We start from the raw sequence: 14,312 nt of genomic DNA on the forward strand, positions 1-14,312 counted from the left end.
AATTCCAGAAAGTTCCAAAAAGCAAAATTTGAATTTATGACACTGGCAAATATTTATGTGGCATTTTACATTGTATTTGTAGCTATTTCCATAGCATTTGCATTATATTAGATATCATAAGTAATCTAGAGATGATTTAAAGCATATGGGAGAATGTGTATGTGTTACATGCAAATACTATGCCATTTTATATAAAGGATGTAAACATCCATAGATTTGCATATCATGGGAATCCTGGAACCAGTCTCCCTAAGGTACTGAGGGACAACTGTATTAAGGATGTCAATTTCCCACCCAAACCTATTAAGAAGAGCTTAAGAAAGTAGCCATCAGGTTGAAGGAGAGGAAGATGAGTCAGCACAAAGAAGAGTGGAATAGTTAAGAGAATTTGCCTGGAAGAGATCTTGGGCTGTGGTTACCTTTTCTTCTTTTTCCTTTAACTTTTCTTTTTCGATTATCTTTTTACATTTTGTTAAAAATGAATATATTATTGTTGGATAAACCTTTACCCTCTGGAGCTGTGCTTGGGGCCACTCTGACACTGTCTACTCATTACCAGTCAAGGAGAGAGGCTCTGGCATAAGGCATAGCTGCAACGCCTTCTGGAAATACTTGGGAAACAGGAAGGCATTAGCATTCCCTGGAATCAGGATCACCACACTGACAGAGAGGAAGAAGGGTATTTCGTCTGCCAGGGCCAAGGGCCCATTAATGAACACGGCCACTTCGCAGTTTGGCCACATGCCACTGATGACACCATGGTCCCCGGGGAGTGCTGAGGTGAGGTGGATGTATCTTCCCCAGCAGGACGGGCCTTTGATCAGGATGGGTGGCCAGTACTGCCAGAATGTTCTGTAAGTGAGCATCCAGAGCGTGGCCTGTGGGATTACCAAGGGTATCAATCAGATCCAGAGCCAGACTGGCCCAGATGAGAGCCAGTGCTGAGGTTCCCTGGCTGCAGGGGGGACCATTATTTCCCCTTGGTGTCCACCCATTGCTGCATATCTTCAGCTGAGAAGCTGCAGAACTGGGACAGCTGTGGGAGGGTACCTGGGGCAGGATGGCTTTGGCTCCATGGGAAGCGCAGCTCCAGGGGCCATGACAGGTCATAGGACCAGGCCTTGGGCACTTGCATCACGTGGTCTAGTTCCTGGGGACTGCGAGCCCATTTATCCCTGGGCCCTTACTTCCTTCTGCCTTCTTCATCCAGAGAAGTTCATGGTCAAGACAGACTTCTGCTGCCTAGCAGCTCCTTACTTCTATATGTAATTCACAAGCAGCAAATAGAACAGAAGCCTATTAAGTGTTACAGGAATTTGAAAGCCAAAGAAACCAGAAACCTGGCAAATGACCGTGATTATTATTAAGAGCCACTGTAGGGGAGGAAAAGTCATTTTCCCTCTAACCTTCTGGTTCTTGGCTGAGACCCTCCTGTAGTAAAAGAATGGTTAATGGCTATTATAAACAGTGCTGCGATGAACATTGGGGTGCACGTGTCTCTTTCAGATCTGGTTTTCTCGGTGTGTATGCCCAGAAGTGGTATTGCTGGGTCATATGGCAGTTCTATTTCCAGTTTTTTAAGAAATCTCCACACTGTTCTCCATAGGGGCTGTACTAGTTTGCATTCCCACCAACAGTGTAAGAGGGTTCCCTTTTCTTCACACCCTCTCCAGGGCTGATTCATGTCAATGTATGACAAGACCCACTGCGGTATTATAAAGTGATTAGCCTCCAACTAATAAAAATAAATGAAAAAAAAAGAAAGGTTAATGGGAGAAAAACAGAAGTTTAGTAAAATGTGTACTTCCCTGTATACATTTGAGATAACCAGGAAAACTGAGTGACTCCCCCTAAATGACCTGAACCATCACTTAAATACCATCTTCAGCTAAAGACAAAAAGAGGATGGGGCTGGGGAAGGTGCATGAGGGACAGAGCAGGGGCAGTCAGATTGGGGAGTTTACCAGGCAAAGCAGTGTGAATAAAGGTATGGTGGGTATATAGATATAGGTCACTGCCTTCTCCCTTGATTACAGTTTCCAATATTTAGAATCATTCTCCTCGTCCTGGTACAGGGAGGGAGTGTGTGTATGTGTATGTGTGTGCGTGCTCCATCGTGTCTGACTCTTTGCAACCCCATTAACAGTAGCCCACCAGGCTTCTCTGTCTATGGAATTTTCCAGGCAAGAATATTGGGGTGGGTTGCCATGTCCTCCTCCAGGGGATCTTCCTGACCCAGAGATCGAATCCACAACTCTTTCCTTTTCTTCATGGCAGGCAGATTCTTTACCACTTTGCCACCTGGGAAGTCCACCGAGTGGGAGACACCCTTACAAGTGGAGCTTTCCCTTATAAATGGAAATGTCTCTTTAAAAAGGGTAAATAACTTCTACTTGGTTTTCAGAGTTTTTCCTGTGTCTGCTGTTTCTGGAAAACTATCAGCTCAAAATAATCCTTATGCCAAAGAGACATATTTTGGGATGGTAAATTCTGCTCCCCTTTACCTCCAAGCTTCCCAGGTGGTGCTAGTGGTAAAGAATCCACCTGCCAATGCAGGAGACACAAGAGATGTGGGTTCAATCCCTGGGTCAGGAAGATCCCCTGGAGTAGGAAATGGCAACTCACTCCAGTATTCTTGCCTGGAAAATTCCATGCACAGAGGAGCCTGGCAGACTATGGTTCAGGGAGTCAAAAAGAGTTGGACATGACTGAGCATGCATGCTTTACCTCCAAGCAGTGTTAAGACCCCCAAACTGCTCAGCAGGAAACAGGCTGTGAAAATTGAACAATCCCCAAGAAAGACCCACTTCACATGTGGCCATAATAACCAATAGAAATGAAACTTCCAGAGGGCAAAGACAAGGGCCATAGAGGAAAACAGACATGGCGTTCCTTTAAGAGAGTAAAGCTAAAGATTATCATATGCGTTAATTAAGGGATTTAATCCAATGCTAGGACAAGCAGTTTTTGCGTTTCCAAACCAGGATTCAATAATTGCCATGAACAGATGACCCCTGAGTGGTCCCCCCTCTCCCTTTCTATTGGTGTTTCTGTGTTTGTCACCTTGCTCCTACTCCACCATGATGATGTGGATGGGGCACATCACCATCTTATTTTTTATAGAGTTTTTACAGGTTCCAGGATCACAGGGAAACACATCTGATCCTGACATTGGGGGTCACATATCACTCAGAGGTCCTGGACTTTAAGCTGTATGTAGTTTATGGGAGGAAAAAGCATTTTCCCTCTCTCATCCTAGGTGCTTGGCTGAACATCCACCTCCCTGAATAAAAGACAGATTAGCAGGAGAAAAATAGAAGTTTAGTAACATGGATACCTCCTGTAGATATGGATGAGACCCAGGAAAACTGAGTAGTTCCCTGAAATGGTCCAAGCCACCAGCATTTTCAGTTAAAGACAAAAGAGGGATGTTGGGGGAACAGGGAGGCCAGTTACGGGAGGTGACCAGGAAAAGCACAGTAATCATGGGTAAGGTTGTGAGGCAGATCTAAGTTTTTGCCTTCTCTACTAGAAGACGAAAGTTTTAGTCACCTTCCTTTTCCTGGTACAGAGAGGGAAAAACCCTTACAAATGAAGATTTCCCTTATAAATGTAAATATCTCTTACAAAAGAGTAACTTCTACTCTGTTTTCAGAGCTTCTCCTGTCTTTTCCTACTTGAACTTAACTAGCCCAAGACAATCATATTTTGGGAGTAGCAAATGTTGTTGCCCTTCAGTAAAATGGGATTGTACTTGAAAGTTTCCCTTGGCAATGGGTATGTTCCATTAATACATATGGGAAGAAGAGCACTCATAAATGTTTGCATGGCCAGAATAGCAGAATGGGAGAGGCCAGTAGTTCCCCGCCCCCACCCCATACCTGTTTGCCACTTCTATAATAGAAGTTTGAGCTGAGTAGATGGCCACCTAAAATAAAAACTTCATTTCCTAGTCTCCATTGTACTTAGATGTGGTCATGGAACTAAGTTCTGGCCAATGGTCTGTGAGAGGGAGGGGGAATACCAGTTATAGGGGAATTGACATCAGGTGGGTTCATTATTAGTTACCAGGGAAACGAATAGAGGGGCACACCAAAGATGATAAGATAGGGTAAGAACAATCATTAGCTGGGGCCTGGGACAAGTATCAATACAGAAGAAGGTCAGTCTTGTGTGTAGGGTAGAGGTGAAGCAGGCACAGTGGTCAGCCAGAGGATGTACAGAGAGCAAGAGAACAACTATCTTGTGTGCCCTAACCATACAATCTGTATCTCATGCTACACAATATATTTATATTCATGTATTTAGTCTTCACATCTTGTTTTCTGGCCAGGCCACACAGCTTGCAGGATCTTAGTTCCCTAACGAGGAATTGAATCCTGCAGTGCAAGCAAGTAGTCCTAATTACTGAACTCCAGGGAGTTCCCATCTTCACAATATTTTCTTTTCTTTTTTTTGGCCATGCCACGTGGCATGCAGGATCTTAGATCCCCATCCAGGGATTGAACCTATGCTGCTTGCAGTGGAAGCATGGAGTCTTAACCACGGAACTGCCAGGGAAGTTCCTTCACAACAATTTTATATAAGAGAATCTGAGGTTTAGCAGGTCATATAACTAGGAAAAGCTTTGAGCAGGTTTCAAATCCAAGAGTGTCTGACTTCAGTGTCGGTACTCTCAACCACTAAATTGCATTGCATCTCATGCTACGATAGCAACATTTATAACAATGATAATGCACAATGTTGGAAAGACTGGTTAAGTGGTTTACTCATCATTACTGTCCAGTTTGCTTTCAGACACCTCACTGCCCTTCTCTTGCCCTCTGTGTCATAGAAAACTATATTTTCCAAGTTCCTTTGTTCTCTGGCTTCAGAGTAGGTTTGCTCAATGGACAATACTTGCAGAAGATTGGAGAGCAAGAAGATGGAAGAGCCCAAAGTATTTTTCTCTGTCACTTTTTCTGTTTTTTACCGCATATCTTCCATGGATCCACCTTTTCCCAAACCATACCTTCCTTGATGATCCCAGCTACTAATGGAGAGTCTGACCAGACAGACCCCATCATAGTTCTATTTCTATTTAGATGGTCCTGGTTTCTGCCCCTGGTAATACCAGCTCATCCAAGTGTTCCCTCCATCCCTAAGGTTGGCAGAATCTTTCTGCTATTGCCAATCACCGGGTTATTTCACTCTTGACTTCTTAGCTTCTCCATTACTTGTAAAGCCAATTTTCTGCTTTATTTTCCCTCTGTTAAAAGCGTTAGAGTGGTTTTCATGGCTTTTGCTGAAATGTGACTCAATACACAGACAATATACCTCTTTGGGGAATAAGAGCTATAATGATGTTCATACATGCTGATCCAGTTTTCCGTGATGAAAACTGGTTCCTAAGGAAATAACTGAAGAGAAACAACAACAAAAATTGTACATAGGTGTCCATTTCAGCATTATTTATATTAATAATACAGTATCAGAACATTGGGAACCATCTAAATGTCCAATATTGGAAGAGTGGGCTAAAAAAACAGGGTACATAACACAATGGAATAATATGCAGTTGTTATTGTACCAGTCAGCTTTTGCTAGATTTTGCTGCAGTAGCAGATAATCCCCAAACCTCGGTGATTTATCACAGTTATTTCTCACTCGATTACCCATCCTTTGCAATTCAGTTGCAACTCTGCTTCATCCCAGGACCCAGTTGGAAGAACTAGCTCCATATTGGTCTCAAGGCAGTGAAGAAAGAGCGAGGATAGATTAGTACAATAGCTCTTAAAGGTTATGCTCAGATGTGGGATATGTCAGATTCCACTGACCAAAGCAAGTCACATGACCAAGCCTGATATCAATGGGGCAGATGCCATGTCACTCCTACAGGGAGGCCCACCAGGAACTGGTTCTGTTAGGGATGGCCCCAGAGGAAAAGGATAACAAATAACTTCAGAAATAATAACATCTTCCATGATAATGAAGACTGAAAATAACACGGAAAATGTTTGATATAATGATAGGTAAAGTAAGAATCTACAAAAATACATATACTAAAATTCATTCTAACCTGCTTCATGGGCATATGAAGTTAGACGTCATATGACTAAGTTCTACTCAATGACGCCATCTACCTGGAGATAGCATTAGAACCCACCAGACTGCTCCATCCCTTTCCACTTCAGATACCAATTCAAAGTCCAGGTTATCACCTATGCTTCTGAACGACTGACTATGAATTGGAAGTTCTCATAAACCCCTCCTTGGGTTTGATTAATTTTGCTAGAATAGATCACAGAATTTAGGGAGACAATTTATTTACTAGACTACCTGTGTACTCTAAATGGATATAACTCAGAAACAGCCAGATGATAAAGATGCCTAGGGCAAGGTATCAGGAAAGGGCACGGGGCTTTTCTACCCTTTCAGGGCACACCATCCTTCCACAACCTCCATGTGTTTACCAGCCTGGAAGCTCTGCCAACCCTGTCCTTTTGGTGTTTTATGGAGACTGAATTAAGTTGGCATGGTTGATGAAATCATTGGATGTTAGTGATTAATTCAACCTCCAGTCCTTCTCCCCTCAGCTCCAAAATCACTGGATAGTGACTGCAGCCATGAAATTAAAAGACACGTGCTCCTTGGAAGAAAAGCTATGACAAATCTAGACGGCATATTAGAAAGCAGAGACATCACTTTGCCAACAAAGGTCCATCTAGTCAAAGCTATGGTTTTTCCAGTAGTCATGTACAGATGTAAGAGTTGGACCATAAAGAAGGCTGAGCACCGAAGAACTGGTGCTTTTGAATTGTGATCCTGGAGAAAACTCCTGAGAGCCCCTTGGACAGCAAGGAGATCAAACCAGTCAATCCTGAAGAAAATCAACCTGAATATTCATTGGAAGGACGGATGCTGAAGCTAAGTTCCAGTACTTTGGGCACCTGATGTGAAGAGCTGACTCATTGGAAAAGACCCTGCTGCTGGGAAAGATTGAGGGCACGAGGAGAAGGGGGTGACAGAAGATGAGACGGTTGGATAGTATCATCAACTCAATGGACGTGAGTTTGAGCAAACTCCAGGAGATAGTGAAGGACAGGGAAGCCTGGTGTGCTACAGTCCGTGGGGTCACAAAGAGTCAGACACGACTGAATGACTGAACAACAACACAGGATGGGGGATGGGACTGAAACTTCCAACCCTCTAATCGCTGTTGTTGGTACCCTTTTCAACCAGCCCTGGTGATTAGGAGCTTCACTTAAGAAATTCCAAGGGTTTTAGAGTTCTGTGTCAAGAATGGGGACAAAGACCACATATATTCCTTATTATAAATTGCGTTAAAAAATAAAATTGGAGGACTTCCCAGGGCTTCCCTGGTGGCTCTGACAGTAAAAAGTCTACCTGCAAGGCAGGAGACCAGGGTTTGATCCCTGGGTCCAGAAAATCCCTTGGAGAAGGGAATGGCCACCCACTCTTGCCTGGAGAATACCATGGACAGAGGAGCCTGGTGGGCTACAGTTCATGGAGTCACAAAAGAGTCGGACACAACTAAGCAAGTGACACGCACACTGGTGGCTCAGTGGTAAAGAATCTGCCTTGTAGTGCAGGGGTCATGGGGTCAGTCCCTGGTCTGGGAAGATTTCACATGCAGCCATGAGTGAGACTCAGTACAGCCAAATAAATATATAATTTTTTTAAAAAAATGAACAGATATTAGCTAATAAGTTTAAAAAATAAAATTTGGGACGTCCCTGGTGGTTCAGTGGTTTAGACTATGAGCTTCCACTATAGGGAGCCTGGGTTTGATCCCTGGCCTGGGAAATTCTGAGTGCCATGCAGTGCAGCCAAAAAAAAACAGACAGCAGAAGCATCAGAAAGAATAAAATATGTAGGGGTAAGTTAACAAAATTCAACCGAGTAAAATTGTCTTTATTCAACAATTTATGGGGGATTTCCCTGGCGGTCCAGTGGTTACTCCACATTTCCAAAGCAGGGGGCACAGATTCAATCCCTGATTGGGGAACTAAGATCCAGTATGCTGCATGGCATGGCCAAAAGGAAAAAGAAAACAAGGCATGCCTTGGGCAGCATCCCATCTAGCAGATAGAAAGGAGCTCCAGAATGCTATAAGAAGTGGAAGACTTACAGGTAGAAGGAGGCAGGACAAGGAAGTTATTCTAGCAAAGAGCTGATTGTTTCAAGCCAGGTCATCTTTCTTTGGGGGACAGAAGGGGATCTATCAGACAGATTACCTCACTACTACAGACCAGGTAATTCTAGATTGACTGGTTGAAGTTTCCATTTCTGAAAGAGGTTGAAACTGCAATTTAGATATTAAGTCTCAGTTTGGTGTTGTGAGCTTAGCACAAGTGACTCCATTTTAGGCCTGTTGTTCCCTTTTTAACAATCACAATATCACAAGAACTCACTGTCATATACCCTGATTTATCATCTCCCAGCTATCACCTTCCAATTTTGTATGCCGATGACCATAGGTCAGAAGATTATACAGTTAGAAGTTAAGGAAGAGCTCCCTCTGGGAACATAGGATTTGAGAGACAATCAGTGATCTTTCTAGGTATAAAAAGGACAAATTCTAAAAAAAAATTTTACGTGTAATTTCTCCTTGGTAAAATTGAAATAACAATATACTTTAACTGAATACTCATTGTTTCATTTATAAGAACTGAGCATATATTTACTTATTTTGAGTTTACACATGACCTCTTTCAAAACAATCTCCCCAAATGTCTTCTTCCTGTAACTTTTCCCAATTTTCCCTCTCCCAAACACTTTCTCCATAGTTTCTAGAACACCAAAGGCATGAACTATGGCTTCATTTTCTACACTCCATTATGTTTATTGGGCTTCCCTTGTGGCTCAGCTGGTAAAAAAATCTGCCTGCAGTGCGGGAGACCTGGGTTCAATCCCTGGGTTGGGAAGATCCCCTGGAGAAGGGAAAGGCTATCCACTTTAGTATTCTGGCCTGGAGAATTCCATGGCCTATATAGTCCATGGGGTCATGAAGAGTCAGACATGACAACTGAGCAACTTTCACTTTCATTATAGTTATTTGTTGATGTCACATTTTTCTCCAAAAGACTGGAAAATACCTCTAAGCCAGAAACTTTGTCTTTAGTTCTGTTCAGTCCCCCAGTCGTGTGCGACTCTGTGACCCCATGGACTGCAGTACGCCAGGCCTCCCTGTCCATCACCAACTCCCAGAGCTTACTCAAACTCATGTCCATTGAATTGGTGATGCCATCCAACCATCTCATCCTCTGACATCCCCTTTTCCTGCCTTCAGTCTTTCCCAGCATCAGGGTCCTTTCCAGTGAGTCAGTGCTTTGCATCAGGTGACCAAAGTATTGGAGCTTCAGCTTCAGCATCAGTCCTTCCGGTGAATATTCAGGACTGATTTCCTTTAGGATGGACTGGCTGGATCTCCTTGCAGTCCAAGGGACTCTCAAGAGTCTTCTCCAACACCACAGTTCAAAAGCATCAATTCTTCGGTGCTCAGCTTTCTTTATAGTCCAACTCTCACATCCATACATGACTACTGGAAAAACCATAGCCTTCACTAGATGGATCTTTGTTGGTTAACTAATGTGTCTGCTTTTTAATATGCTGTCTAAGTTGATCATAACTTTTCTTCCAAGGAGTAAGCATCTTTTAATTTCAAGGCTGCAGTCACCATCTGCAGTGATTTTGGATCCCAAGAAAGTAAAGTTTGCCACTGTTTCCACTGTTTCTCCACCTATTTGCCATGAAGTGATGGGACCAGATGCCATGATCTTAGTTTTCTGAATGTTGAGCTTTAAGCCAAGTTTTTCACTCTCCTCTTTCACTTTCATCAAGAGGCTCTTTAGTTCTTCACTTTCTGCCATAAGGGTGGTGTCATCTGCACATCTGAGGTTATTGATATTTCTCCCAGCAATCTTGATTCCAGCTTGTGCTTCATTCAGCCCAGCATTTCTCATGATGTACTCTGCATAGAAGTTAAATAAGCAGGGTGACATTATACAGCCTTGACGTACTCCTTTCCCAATTTGGAACCAGTCTGTTGTTCCATGTCCAGTTCTAACTGTTGCTTCTTGACCTGTATGGAGATTGCTCAGGAGGCAGGTAATTCCCAGCAAGGGACATAGATGTAAGCTGTTGGAAACCAGTAGCTCCAGCAACTTAGGAACAGGTACATTGCCCTGAAGAGGAAATCTTGGTGGCATCACAGTATTCACTACATATGTTCTGTACCATTGCTGTAATCTTAGGGAGGTCACTCCATGTGAAATTCTTCCTAATTTACCTATCCATTGATTCTCTTCCACCTGCCTAGTCAGAAATGGTGTCTTCCTCTCCTGTCTAGGAAGGGTCCTGTATACCATTTATCAACCCACTGGATCTGTAGCAAACATACCTTGCTGGCTTTCTAGAGAAGATATATATTTTTTTAATCTATTTGTGATTCTTTCAACCTAATGGTTGGGGAAAGTGAGCTCTCTCAGCCTGTGGATGAGGATTCTCTTACAGCATCACTGAGCTGATCTAGCATGAAGGAAAGTCACAATACGTTTATTTAGGAGTAAATATAGAGCATATTTTCTATTTGAAATGGACTTTAGGGAAATGAAATTAGAGATAACTTTGTACTGGTTTAGAGAACTGACTCCGTACATATTTTTATTCCTATTATTAATTGACTTTTGACCCCAGACAAGAAAATCAGATGGTGAGCCAATTTTAATGAGACTCTTTCTTCTGAGAGAAAGGTTACCACTGCTGAGATGACTGCCTTGGCAGAAATGATCCAGTGAGGAATTGACCACTGGATAGGAGCATTGGTGTTTAGAAATGGGGGCCAGCAGAGAAAGGGAGGAATGTGAAGGACTGATCCTGGTCATCAGCTGAAGTTGCTGAGATTGCTGTACTATAGGCATCCAGCTCAGGTCACAGCCTGAGCCCAACTCTATTCCTCTGGGTTGTTCCAAAAATAGTCCTGGTGAGTGCAGGTGAGTCAGGTACCAGGAGGAGCACTAACCCACTATCCATCCCCAGATACACAACTGTCAAGTTAGAGAATTTTGAAACAATGAGTACATTCTGCCCTGGGATCAGGGGTAAAAGGGTGGGATGATGGGCAACTGGTGTCTCTTTGTTCTTTGTCTTTTGCACTTCATTAATAATTTTTCCCCTCTTTAGGTGTCTTGGTATAAAAAGGCTCAATTTTGTTTTTCATTGTGGTTATGATAGGAAAAGTAAGCACAGGCTACCTTTAGTTCTTTCAGCAAGCTCAGAAAGCATTCTGACACCCTCATTATCAGGATGCTGGCCAATACTGAGGGAAGTGCTAAATGAAGGTTAGGTGGGAAGCAAAGTAGATTGTAGAAGAAAATTTAGATTATAAGGAACCCCTTTCTCATTGATACCCACCAAATCACAAAGTAAAAGTGAATCAAGGGCTTACACAGAAGTGAAAATTAACATAATTTAAATACAGTACTTTTAAAACAAATTTGTCTGAAAGTGATTCTGAAAATTCACGCTAGGAGAAGACATATGTATACCTATGGCTGATCCACATTGGTGTATGGCAGAAACCAACACAGTATTGTAATTATCCTTCAATTAAAAATAAATTAACAAAAAATTCATGCTGGATTTCAGGCATAAAGCTAACTGGAACCAGAGACCTGCCCTTCTCCCAAAGGGGTGGGTTGCACCGGAGCTCAGTTTCCCTTGGGACTTCCTTCTCTCACAGGAGGACTGTCACATCTCTTCAGCCTCAGAGTCCCAGACAATGCCACTAAGCAGCTGGCACCCCAAACCCAGATTTCCTGGCACCCAGCTGCCTATCACCAATGTTTCCTCGTAGGCTTGCTCTACGAGAACGTAGAGCCAGTCATCCTGTCAACAGAATCCAGGCTGGCTCTTCAGGTTTGACAAGGGTTCCCTCTCACTCAGGCACAATTAGCCACTGCTGGCCCAACCCACCACCTGCAGAAACCAACACTGAGCCACATTATGGCACCGTTTCTCAAGGAGACCAGCCAGTCACTTGAGCAAATTGATTGCTTTGGATCCCTTCCACATGGGGTGTGTGTGTGACTGTGGGGCAGAAATTCATTCTTTCCAGAACTGATTCATACTCTCATTATGAGTTTGCCTTTCCTATTCACAGTTCCCCCAGCAGCACCACCATTCAAGAGTTTACAAAATGGTCACCTATTGATGTGGTCTCCCACACCATATTGCTTAAAAGCAATGGACCCATGTTAACTGCAAAGAGGTTGCACAGAACCATCAGAATCACTGGTCTCATCACATACCTCAGACAGCCTAATGAAATGGCCCATTAAAGGCCCAACTAACTTTTTAGCTTTTAGACCATACTCTGTAGAGTTGGGGTGACTTGGTGAGAGGGAGCCCTTGTTGGTACCATGAATTGCCTCTATTCTTATCACCCTAAGTGACCCTGGGTGAGACCAGAAGTGCTGCCAGCTGAGCCCAACCCAAATTGCAAATCTGTTGCATAATGAGCAAATAAAATGGTTATTATTCTAGGCTATTATGTCTTAGAGTGCTCTGGTTACGTGGCAATAGTTTATTAATTCAACAAATGAAGCCAAAAATATCTTAAATGGTACACGTCTCTGAAACAACTAAAGAGGATATATTACAAATTCTATCACATTCTTTTTTTAAATTAGTTTTTATTGGCATATAGTTGCTTTACAATGTTGTGTTGCATTCTGGTGTGCGGCAAAGTGAATCAGTTATACATATACGTGAAAAAGAACTAAAGAGCCTCTTGATGAAAGTGGAAGAGGAGAGTGAAAAAGTTGGCTTAAAGCTCAACATCGAGAAAACTAAGATCATGGCATCTGGTCCCATCACTTCATGGTGAATAGATGGGGAAACAGTGGAAACAGTGGCTGACTTTATTTTTCTGGGCTCCAAAATCACTGCGGATGGTGATTGCAGCCATGAAATTAAAAGACGCTTACTCCTTGGAAGGAAAGTTATGATCAACCTAGATAGCATATTAAAAAGCAGAGACATTACTTTGCCAACAAAGGTCCGTCTAGTCAAAGCTATGGTTTTTCCAGTAGTCATGTATGGATGTGAGAGATGGACTGTAAAGAAAGCTGAGTGCCAAAGAATTGATGCTTTTGAACTGTGGTGTTGGAGAAGACTCTTGAGAGTCCCTTGGACTGCAAGGAGATCCAGCCAGTCCATCCTAAAGGAGATCAGTCCTGAGTGTTCATTGGAGGGACTGATGTTGAAGCTGAAACTCCAATACTTTGGCCACCTGATGTGGAGAGCTGACTCATTTGCAAAGACCCTGATGCTGGGAAAGATTGAGAGCAGGAAGAGAAGGGGATGTCAGAGGATGAGATGGTTGGATGGCATCACCGACACAATGGACATAGGTTTGGGTGGACTCCGGGAGTTGGTGATGGACAGGGAGGCCTGGTGTGCTGCGGTTCATGGGATCGCAAAGGGTTGGACACGACTGAGCGACTGCACTGAACTGATATCCACTCTGGGTTTTTTTTAATAATTTATTTTTATTTTTGGCTAGGCTGAGTCTTTGTTGCTATGTGTGAGCTTTTTCTAATTGCAGCAAGCAGGGGCTACTCTCTAGTTGTGGTGTGTGGACTTCTCATTGCAGTGGCTTCTCGTTATAAAGCATGGGCTATGGAGGGCGGGGTCAGTAATTGTGGCACACAGGCTTAGTTGCTCTCCAGCATGTGAGATCTTCCCAGTTCAGTTCAGACACTCAGTTGTATCCGACTCTTTGCAACCCCACGGACTGCAGTATACCAGGCCTCCCTGTTGAGTAAACTCCTAGAGTTTACTCAAATTCATGTCCATTGAGTCAGTGATGCTATCCAACCATCTCATCCTCTGTCGTCCCCTTCTCCTCCCACCTTCAATCTTTCCCAGCATCAGGGGCTTTTCCAATGAGTCAACTATTCACATCAGGTGGCCAAAGTATTGGAGTTTCAGCTTCAACATCAGTCCCTCCAATGAATATTCAGGACTGATTTCCTTTAGGATGGACTGGCTGGATCTCCTTGCAGTCCAAGGGACTCTCAAGAGTCTTCTCCAACACCACAGTTCAAAACCATCAATTCTTTAGTGCTCAGCTTTCTTTATAGTCCAACTCTTACATCCATACATGACTACTGGAAAAACCATAGTTTTGACTAGACAGACCTTTGTCAGCAAAGTAATGTCTCTGCTTTTAATATGCTATCTAGGTTGGTCATAACTTTTCTTCGAAGGTGCAATTGTCTTTTAATTTCAAGGTTGCAGTCACCATC

At 43.1% G+C, this 14,312-nt stretch overlaps 1 pseudogene; it reads right to left on the reverse strand.

Moving 5' to 3' along the window:
- Positions 1 to 487: 487 nt before the first annotated feature.
- LOC122435596 lies at positions 488 to 1,135 on the reverse strand (annotated as a pseudogene).
- Positions 1,136 to 14,312: the final 13,177 nt, after the last annotated feature.

This window comes from Cervus canadensis, chromosome X, assembly GCF_019320065.1.
Source record: "Cervus canadensis isolate Bull #8, Minnesota chromosome X, ASM1932006v1, whole genome shotgun sequence".
NCBI lineage: Eukaryota > Metazoa > Chordata > Mammalia > Artiodactyla > Cervidae > Cervus > Cervus canadensis.